This window comes from Zea mays, chromosome 2 (genome assembly GCF_902167145.1).
Source record: "Zea mays cultivar B73 chromosome 2, Zm-B73-REFERENCE-NAM-5.0, whole genome shotgun sequence".
Lineage (NCBI taxonomy): Eukaryota > Viridiplantae > Streptophyta > Magnoliopsida > Poales > Poaceae > Zea > Zea mays.
Genome location: NC_050097.1, coordinates 190,432,129 through 190,440,336, shown reverse-complemented (window position 1 = coordinate 190,440,336; position 8,208 = coordinate 190,432,129).

Here is an 8,208-nt window from a genome sequence, read left to right as displayed (position 1 = left end):
GAGAGCTACTCCTCGACTGAGCCGAAGCTCGGCGGTTGGCGCGGCGCGCCAAGTCGTTCGTCTTGCTGGGAGATGGGAAGGAGCTCTACTACCGCAGCCCCTCAGGCATCCTCCAGCGATGCATTTCCATCGCCGAAGGCCAGGAGCTCCTACAAGGGATACACTCGGGGGCTTGCGGCCATCACGCAGCACCTCGAGCCCTTGTTGGAAACGCCTTCCGACAAGGTTTCTACTGGCCAACGGCGGTGGCCGATGCCACTAGAATTGTCCGCACCTGCGAAGGGTGTCAGTTCTACGCAAGGCAGACCCACCTGCCCGCTCAGGCCCTGCAGACGATACCCATCACCTGGCCTTTTGCTGTGTGGGGCCTGGACCTCGTCGGCCCCTTGCAGAAGGCACCCGGGGGCTACACGCACCTCTGGGAAGGGTCGTTCGTCATCGCCAAAATCCTGAAGCCCGGAACGAACAAGCTGGCCGACAGTCAAGACGAGGTCTACAACAACACTTGGAACATCCAACAGCTACGTCACTTCTACCCTTAAGATGTTTTCAAGTTGTTCGTATACCTCGTTCCCACGCAAAGTTTAGTCATCAAGGAAGGGTCAGCCTTGCCTCGGCAAAGCCCGACCCTCCCTCGGGGGCTAAAAGGGGGGAACCCCCTCTGCGTCGAAATTTTGCTCGAAAAAAGATCCTTTCTGCCAGAATGTATTTCGTGCTTTTTGACCACTTCGAAAGTGGACCTGAAAACGACGGAGTACACGTAAGCAGCCAAGGCTGACCGAGCCGAGGGACTCCTACGCCTCCAGGATACGGATGCCTCACTCATCACCTTCTGCGATAAGTAACTCGTGTTTGGATAAGTGATTCCGCGGACCAAACAAGTCTTCACGTTCGAAAGCTCCTCTGCCGAAGCGATCCTTCGGGCCTTCTCGACTGCGTCGGTGACAGAACCCTATGGACGGGTAAGAGTGCGCGTAAGCGGCAAGGCCGACCGAGCCGAGGAATTCCTACGCCTCCAGGATACGGATACCTCACTCATCGCCTTCCGTGAAAAGCAATTCTCGCTCGCACAGACAATTCTGTTACCGACAAAGAAGTCCAGATACTCGAAACAAGAGGAAAAGAAGCGCAGCTTTACAACACGACGATGGTGTGTTTGGGCCTCGGCGGCCGCAGAAAACACACGCTACAAGATAATCCGATCCTGCAGGCTCGGATCTTGATAGTTGAAGGGAGGAGCAGCACCCTCGGCGTCAACTACACCTTCGGCGAGGTCCGACCTAGCCTCGGACGGTGACGCGGTCGGAGGATCTCCACTCTGAAGGGCGACATCATCACCATACCCAGGCCTTCACCGCCAGGGTCTTCTCCAGGAATCCGGCTCGAGCAGACGGCTCGGTCGGTCACCTCGAGGCCTCGGCCAGCTGTCCCCCAAAGACATCGGCCCGGCCTGAGGCCTCGGCAACTCAATTCCGGCGTCGGTCCCACCAGTGGACAACCCGGCTAGGCTCTGGCCGACCGAGTCTTCTTTTCGAGCCAACTCTGCCTCTGTCCGTGCTGACACCGCTACCCCTGGCTTCGGCTCATCGAAGAGCGTCCGAGGGGTTCCTTTAACTAAGCAAGAGAGGCCTCGAACAACAAGGCCGACCGAGCCGAGGGACTCCTACACCTCCGGGATACGGATACCTCACTCGTCACCTTTGCACGGGGCGACTCACGCTTGGTGAAGCGGTTCAGATAACCAACAGGCGAGTCTTAGTGCTCGAAAAAGAGGAAAAAACACGGCTCCGCGCCAAAAATACACACATGTTTAGGCCCCGACAGCCACAATGAACAAAAGACCGGCATTCAAGGTGCCATTACAAACGGAACTCCGGTTCCGTCCCCACGGGTATGAACAACCTCCACACCGGAGAGCCTGCGGGGCGACAAGTTCCGGGCGACTCGCCAGCGACCTCTGCAGCAGCAGCTATGGTCCCAGGACGGACGCGGCCACCGGAAGGCTCTTGTTTGTGTCCCCGCTCAAGGGACGCGAACCAGACATCAAAGCCAAAGAGCGGGTCGCTCCAAAGCGCACCGGCAGGTCCTCACCCCCGTCCTCGCCACGAAAACGAGGAAGAGGGCGGAATGTTGCATCCTAGCTGGGCAGCAACAGTTCGCCTTCCCCGGCATGGCTGGAGGACGCCTCCTCCGCAGAGCTGGGGGATGGTTTCCACCACCAGAAGCTGGAAGAGGAGGTGGCCAGCCGACCCGTGCGGGAGGTGGAGCGCCGGCTTGCCTCGCTCTCCGCCCCAGCAAGGATGATGGACATCCTTGAAGCTGAGGGTGAGACCAAGATCGCAGCCCGACTTGCTTCTCCCCACCCAGGGGCTGGTGGTCACCGTCTTGGGTGACCACCGGCGAGGGGGTGCAGCTGGGCTGCATGATGAAAATCCTTGAAGCCGAACGATGGCTGAAAGGTACCAACTTCCACGAAGTTGCGTTCCTCCAACGACAAGGCGGAAGGATTGCGGGTGTCCCCCATCCGGGGGCTCGGAAGGTGAAAAGACACGATGCATAAGGGAGAGCGAAGACATGGTCGCCTTTCAAGGGGGTCACCCTCCTTTTAAAGGCGACTCTCCCTACTTGCGTCCCCAGCCGTCGTGGGCTGAGTCTTCTCCAACACGCCCCAAGGTCCTCCCCCTATGGTGCGGGGGCTGGGTCCCACGCGTCATGCAAGCTGGCCCAGGGCAGAAGAAGCCAAACCGCAGCGCACGGTGCATGCAACCGCCCAGCGGTTACAGGCATTCCTCCACTTTCGCCCAGACCAGCGGGTGAAAGGGCGGGCAGCCATGCAGGCGGCATGCAACCGCGCTATGTGGGCGCACCCCTCCGACTTCCAGCGCACCCAGCATGGAGGCCCAGGCCCACGCGTCATGCAACCGGCGCGCCGGTTGCTACGTGCGAGCAACTGCACTGCCACTCGCACCACTACCACGCCTCCTCGACTGTGGAACCAGTACTGCGACTCGAGGCAACCCTGCGAACGACCCAGCAGTGCCAGCCAGGCGCGACGGTCAATACGGCCAAAAATGGGCTGGCAGTAATGGCGGTGGCAAGCGGGCAGGAGCAGCGGTCACGTCGTCAGCCAAGCTCACGTCCCATCCAGGGACAGCGAGAGAACCCTCTCTCACGGCGTGAAGAAGGCGCGCCCGTGTTCCGTTCCTCGAACGGCTCGCGCACGCGCAACGGCCGCCCCGCGAACCACTCGCCCCGTCGCATTAACTCCGCGGCGGGACAGGCGGCGCCTCTAGCAGGGGAAACGAGCGACGCTTCGCCTTCGCCATAATGACCGCGTCAAAAAGGTACGCCACGTCATTCGATTTCGTATCCTTTTCCTTTTCCTCTTTCTCTCTCTTACAACAGGGACCGGGAAAGGGGGGTACCCCAAAAAGGATCCTTCTCCGTGAAGGAAACAGGCCCTGAGCCTCCCTACTGATCTGAGGTTCAAAGGCTGGCCCCTCGGAGGGGTTTAACAGCCGCCTCAGAGCGCATGGGCTCCACACCCACTACTGGTCAGAGGTTCGAAGGCCGGCCCCTCGGAAGGGTTCAACGGCCGCCTCAGGCCACTCGGGCTCCGCGCCCACTACTAATCAGGGGTTCGTAGGTTGGCCCTCGAAGGGTTCACAGCCGCCTCAGACATAGAGCGAGGGATGACCCTGGGTACGTTCGATACATAACCAAGGCTCGGGCTACGCTCCCGAGGTACCCTAGGACATTTCTGAGACCAGCGGGAACGATCTTGTAACGGAATCCCATCAGAGGGAGGCATCGAGCCCTCGGACCCCGTCGACAGGGGACCGGGTCCAATAGATCACCCGCAGGTACTTTTGAGCGCGCCTCCGGGCCTCTAGCCAACCCCTAACAAATGGGGCACGGGCGTCCACTCGAATTACCCGCCAGCAGCTCACCAGAGACACCATGTTCGGCGCCCTCCGAGGGCAACATGGCGCTTTACCCCCTCCTCCTTGCGAAAAGGCGACGCAGGGGCGTATGTAAAAAAGTCGAGTCTGTCCTTGACCGTCCTCTCGCCCTGTGCAGAGGCTCGGGGGCTGCTCTCGCAAACCCAGCTCCGGCCAAACCGTTGACAGCGTCAACATACCAGCCCGAGAACTTGGGACCCGACCGTGCACCCGGGCTACGGCCAGCTCGCATGAGGGAACGACCAGACCAGCCGAAGCATTGCGCGAGGCATTAAGACCTCGGAGGAGTCTAACCACTCCTCTGAGGCCTCGGGGGCTACACCCGGCGGGTGCGCTCGCGCGCACCCACCGGAACAAAATGCAACCGAGAAAGGCTGGTCCCCTTGCAAAAAAGTGCGACAAAAGCCTCCAAGCGAGTATTAACACTCCCTTCGAGGCTCGGGGGCTACTGTCGGGGACCATAATTAGGGGTACCCTCAAGGCTCCTAATTCTCAGCTGGTAACCCCCATCAGCACAAAGCTGCAAAGGCCTGATGGGTGCGACTAAGTCAAGGATCGGTCCATTCGAGGGACTCGATCACGCCTCATCCGAGCCCAGCCTCGGGCAAGGGCAGCCGACCCCGGAGGATCTACGTCTCGCCCGAGGCCCCCCCTTCCAGCAATGGACACACTTTCGGCTTGTCTGAGGCCCAGCCTTCACCAAGAAGCAACCTTGGCCAAATCGCCTCGCCAACCGACCAAATCGCAGGGGCATTTAATGCAAAGGTGGCCTGACACCTTTATCCTGACGCGCGCCCTCCAGTCGACAGAGCCGAAGTGACCGTAGTCACTTCGCCGCTCCACTGACCGGTCTGACAAAAGGACAGCGCCGCCTGCGCCGCTCCGACTGTTGTGCCACTCGACGGAGTAAGGCTGACAAGCAGCCAGGCCCGACCTCAGGCGCCATAGGAAACTCCGCTCGCCCGACCCCAGGGCTCGGACTCGGGCTCAGCCCCGGAAGACGACGAACTTCGCTTCGCCCGACCCCAGGGCTCGGACTCGGGCTCAGCCTCGGAAGACGACGAACTCCGCTTCGCCCGACCCCAGGGCTCGGACTCGGGCTCAGCCCCGGAAGACGACGAACTCCGCTTCGCCCGACCCCAGGGCTCGGACTCGGGCTCAGCCCCTGAAGACGACGAACTCAGCTTCGCCCGACCCCAGGGCTCGGACTCGGGCTCAGCCCCGGAAGACGACGAACTCCGCTTCGCCCGACCCCAGGGCTCGGACTCGGGCTCAGCCCCTGAAGACGACGAACTCCGCTTCACCCGACCCCAGGGCTCGGACTCGGGCTCAGCCCCTGAAGACGACAACTCCGCTTCGCCCGACCCCAGGGCTCGGACTCGGGCTCAGCCCCGGAAGACGACGAACTCCGCTTCGCCCAACCCCAGGGCTCGGACTCAGCCCTAGCCTCAGTCGACGGTCTCCGCCTCGCCCGACCCAGGGGCTCGGACTCGACCTCGGCCTCGGAAGACAGACTCGACCTCGACCTCGGAGGAGCCTCCACATCGCCCAACCCAGGGCACAGACCGACCATGTCAACAGGAGGCGCCATCATTACCCTACCCCAAGCTGACTCAGGCTACGGGGAACAAGACCGGCGTCCCATCTGGCTCGCTCCGCCAGACAAGTAATGATGACGCCCCGCACGCTCTATGACGACGGCGGCTCTCAGCCCCCTTACGGAAGCAAGAGGACGTCAGCAAGGACTCGACAGCCCCGACAGCTGTCCTTCCGCCAGGCTCCAGCGCTCCTTCGACAGCCACGACACCACACGAACCGGGTGCCAAAACCTCTCCGGCTGCCACGACGGCATGTACTTAGGGCGCTAGCTCTCCTCCGCTAGACACGTTATCACACTGCTACACCCCCCATTGTACACCTGGATCCTCTCCTTGCGCCTATAAAAGGAAGGACCAGGGCCCTCTTACAGAGGGTTGGCCGCACGGGGAAAGGACGGGACAGGCGCTCACGTGAGGCCGCTCGCTCCCTCCCGCGTGGAACGCTTGTAATCCCCTACTGCAAGCGCACCCGACCTGGGCGCGGGACAAACACGAACGCCGCGGGATTTCCACCTCTCACGCATGTCTCCCTCCGGCTGCTTCTCTCCCCCCTTCGCGCTCCGTCTCGCGCCGACCCATCTGGGCTGGGGCATGCGGCGACAATTCACTCGTCGGTCCGGGGACCCCCCGGTCTCGAAACGCCGACAGAAACACACAATGGTTTTCACACCAACATGGTGAAATTTTCTCAGAATAACCTCTTGGCATACTCGCAACTTCGTGTTGCTAGCGGTTACATGTCCTTTTATCTCATAGTTTGCTTCATGTCATCCAACGACAAAGAGAGCAATGTGCTAACATCTGGTTGAGCAATGTATGACTGAGATTTCTGATCCTAAATCATTTGGTAAGACCTTTTTGCTTACTAATATAATCCCAATTTGTGATATCTTCTATGCCAAAAAGGCTTTCATGCATTATATTATATATCTTCGGCTTACTTCGAGTAAAACTTTATGCATGAGGAGAGAGCAGAGAATTAACTTATTCATGTTCTGTTGTATTTCAATTTAATTTCCCAGATTATTCAAGCACTATAGAGCTTGATATAGTTGTTATGGCCACTTGGCGATATATATAAATATATGATGTCACACAACACAATCAAATAAAATATAGATACAAACAAAATTGTTTATGAAGGTTGCGCATAATGCGACTTTAGGGGCTTGAACAACCCACCACAATCCACGCGAGTACAAGCTCTAGCGTATGTGGCGTCAACGCATGTGCGACCATCAGGGCTACGACAGCATAACAAACCTTTGTAATAAGCGCAACAAGCACAATATTGGCTCAATAGTCGGGGTACACGATAAGTCCACACAACGTGCACAACAGGCGTATTTGTGGCTCGATGATCATGACAGACGAATAGTGCCTACAGGGTATGCGAAAAAATACGCAACTCGGTGATGGCGGTCCGACTCAACGGGAGTGGTCCGATTAAGCGAGAGCGCGACATAGCAATCACCTGACGCAACCAAGTTCGTACGACACAAATACTGCGTCGTGTTGCCAGGGCGCAGCCAATGCTTAGCTAATGTCAAAACTCGGCCGATAAATGGCGTACCCTGATTGACGTGTCCAAGTACACATTATACAATTTAACCGCTCAGCGTGAGCTCGAAAGCTCAATGCATCACAAGTACTTAGAGCGATACGAAAAAATGTAACATAGCTTCACATGCATTTTAATAATTTTCTGCTAAGTATTTACGACGAGTAATAAAAGCAGAATTAATAACACACCAAAATTAATGCATGAACGTTACATTTTTCCAAAATTAAGTATGCATTTTATACTAATTAATTGCGACAATAAATAATCAATTAAGGTGTAACATATGACAGAAAAATATGGTGATAACTATAAGACAGACAATACATTGTGTTGTAATAATACATAGAATCAAGTTTATATGGCACAATCATGCAAGTATCTTAAACATATACTATGCGTATTGGGAGTGTACATATTCGCAGCTTGACACTCTGGCAAAAGCAGCCCACTTGCGCATGCATAAAGGACGATAGGCTGTCAGCGCATGCATAGACTGCCTTCTCTCTCTTTTTTTCAACTGCTCAGCGCATGCATGCTCCACTCGCAAGTCCAGTCCAGCGCAAACATGCATGCACCGCTTTGACTGCGTCCAAGTGCAGCGCGCTTATCCGGTAAAAGGAGTGGCAGTTTTCGCGCATGCAGATCCGTTGGTCCACCAAAATGGAGAGCGCGTCCAAGCGTGTGCCCCTAAAAAATTGCTTGGTTGCATGCCAGGACGAAGGTCAAACCACCACTCCTTCACACATTCTGATGGATCCCACAAGTTCCTGACTCAGTCTAGTCGTGTGGTGATGGACGAGCCTGTAGCATGCAACCGGAGTCCAGGCAGGTGAAGCAGCACTCGCCCGCCATACCAAGAGGAGCAGTAGGCCCCGTGCCACCAAGGAGCATCCTGGTCAACCTGTCTGCTGGCCAGTGCGTGCGTGCAGGGGGGCTTTTTGACCGGATCGAAATACCATACACGAGCATCCACAACGATAATGGTAGTTCATCGTGCATGGATCACAGCTCGTGCATAACAACAGATTAAGAACAGTAAACATATCGTTCCACTACGTAGAGTAAAATTCGAATACTGTCGCGT